Genomic DNA, 2,869 nt, shown 5'->3' on the forward strand with positions numbered 1-2,869 from the left:
AGAAACAAGTATTGTCAAGAAATAGTAATTGAAGCCAAGCTGTCTGCATGACCCCTCTAGCCTCACTGTTACTTGAAAGCAGCAGGTCACATGTGCCTTAAATTCTTTTGTACTTCCTTACAGATAATGGGAGCAAAGCTCTGGCATTGCTCAGATTAAAAAGCTGTCTGTGCTCCACATGGCAGTAACTTGGACGTGCACTGTAATATAATGCTTTATGTGCCTGTTAACTACCCATTTAACTCCTGTTATGGTTTTTAATTGAATATAGTAATGAGGTGTCCACTCAGGTAAACAGCCAATGGCAAATGATGTTTGGAATAAGCAACAGCAATAAAACTTGTGTTCCAACAAAACAGTGGAAGTGGCGTACAAGTATGAGTTACAGTTGCATGTTAACAAAACGTGATCCTACCTCTCTGCTGCCTCTTCGTATGTGCTCCATCGCTTGAAGCTAATGGGCAAGTGTCAGTCTTCTCTATCTTAATATACCTGTAACACCCATACATTTTATAGTAGGGAAGACTAAATTTTGCTGCTCAGCAGGATTGTGTAGCCCTGTTGACCATATTACGGAGTAGCAGTGGTCTGCATAGTGTTTCGGGAATTCCTGTATTTAGATCCACATCCTACACGTTCTCCAGCAGCTGGCTTGGACTCCCTGGCCCCTCTAGTAGCCTTGCCAGATTTATGGCTGCTTTGATACCTGGGTCCCAATACTCTTATCTTATTTTACAGCATGTCCAGCTTCATATTTGCAAGTAATCACACAGACATACATATTTAAGCAATGTGCATGTTGCTGGCACTGCAGATGCATGGGCCCCTATGACCCCTGGTTCCCGCTCCTGTTGCTGGCACTTAGATGTCCATGTACATGTATGCACGGAGAATAGAGTCCCCCACCCAGGAAAACAGTTAGAAATGGAGTTTGATAAGACAGTGTTTAGTTCTGGATGCTGCTGTCTAGACTACCAGACTGCTGGGAGGGTCTTTTGCATATCTTGTAGTGTTACAGAGAAGATGCCCTGAAATCAATCGAGATAACAGCGGATCATTCGAACTTCAGTTCTTATTTAAAGCAAACAAACAAAAACCTTTTAAAAAAATGTAAGAGTGGTGAGCTATGAAAGCCTGTTCTAGCAATCAAAACTGTACTCATGTCTGGCCAGGTAGATACAGGGATGTGTATGTCCATATGCTTACTAATATTACAAATATACTGTACAGCTTCCATGGTTTTTCTACTGCTTGTTAGCTCAACCTAAGGACACTTGACTTAAAACTGTTCAAAGTCAGATTTTCTGAACTACATGAATCCAGTCCCTGCCATTTGCTGTTCTTGAAAATGGGCCAACGAGCAGCACACTCCTTTCAAAGTCTTCTCTATAGTTTTAGGCAAAGGTCTATACAAAGCTGTTGGGCTTTTTAAATTCCTGGAATTCTACTCCTGGAAGCAATTGCAAGTCACCTATACATGCTGTTGCTCTACAAATTACTTTTACATTTTTCATTCATACCTTGACACAGTGCTTTAGCATAATATTGCTGACAGCGTTGCAGAGGTTAGAATATTGATAATAAAATAACTGGGTCATGCCTTAAAGAGTGAAAGAGAGACAAATTTTCAAAGGGGAAGTAATAACTCCTGAAATCATCCTACTTCTCCTGGAAGTGGTTCAGGACAATCAAGGATTCCCCATTTCCAGCCTAATTCAATCACTGCTGTTCTTCCCAGAGACACCACTGCAGGACAGGATTTTGTGGAGTTTAGCACAGAACAAAGGTAATGTGAGAGCCTGCAATTCAATGGACTCTCCATTATTGCTGTAAAATTTTATCACTTTCCCACGCTCGTTCCTAATCCGAGTCAAAGCTCTGCATAAAATACCTAATGCCCAGAGGCGGATAAGAAGTCCACGTCCCAGGAAGTTTAACAGTGGATCTGGCTGCGTAGGAGAGAGAGGAGAGGAAGATGAGCAAAACAGGACCTGTTTTCCAGAGAGTAGCTACGTGCTTACCTGAATTGGTTCAAATCACAGGTATGTTTTAAGAGCCTTATGTGAAGATCAGTGGCCACCCACTGCTGGTACCTACTTGGAAGGTCTCAGCAGCATCCTGGAGCAATGACTCTACGGGACGGCAAAGGGGGGCGGTGAGGGAAAAAATGGGCAGGGTGTGGGAATTGGTTCGCCACCTTTTTGGAGAGGACGGGCTGGGGTATGCATTTCATAAGCATAGAGAGGTCAGTGAAGAGCTGGGGTCTTGCAGCAGGGCCTGAGTAAGCTTAAGAAAAGGTGGGGTGTAGGCAGTGCACCCTCACAGGGGAAGCCCGTGGTGCAGCAGGTTCTTCCCTGTGTAACCTCCGTGGCTGCTTTCTTGGACAGCAGCTGGGCTGGATGTAGCCGAGCCGCTTGGGCTTTTAAAAAGGGTCATTTTCAATGAGACGCCGAGCCCAAAGCCTTTCGGCAATGGGACAGCTCGTAGAAACTACGTGTTATTACATCCTTCATACTGACACGCCAAACACTGATTTGACGATCTTAAGCAGTGTTACAACTGTCACTGACTGCATCCTTAAAGAATCCTAATTATTGCAGAAGCTAATTAGATGGGTTTGCCTTTGCCAGCAGAAGTACTGGAAAGAAAAAGCTGGTTTTCCCTGCAATGCCAAAACGGCCGTAAGACCTTCTGAAACGCTCATACAGAGACTATCTGAGGTGAAAGTGGCTGTCTCCGTAACACCATTGCTGTATTTTGGGGCCGAGGGAGAAATAAAACCAAAAGCTGCATAGCTAAAGAAAAAATGATGCAGGAGCTAGGCATGAAATAGAGCGAGGCACTTTCACAGCACTCACTCTCAAGCTGT

The sequence above is a fragment of the Accipiter gentilis genome, chromosome 13 (assembly GCF_929443795.1).
Source record: "Accipiter gentilis chromosome 13, bAccGen1.1, whole genome shotgun sequence".
In the NCBI taxonomy this organism is placed as follows: domain Eukaryota; kingdom Metazoa; phylum Chordata; class Aves; order Accipitriformes; family Accipitridae; genus Astur; species Astur gentilis.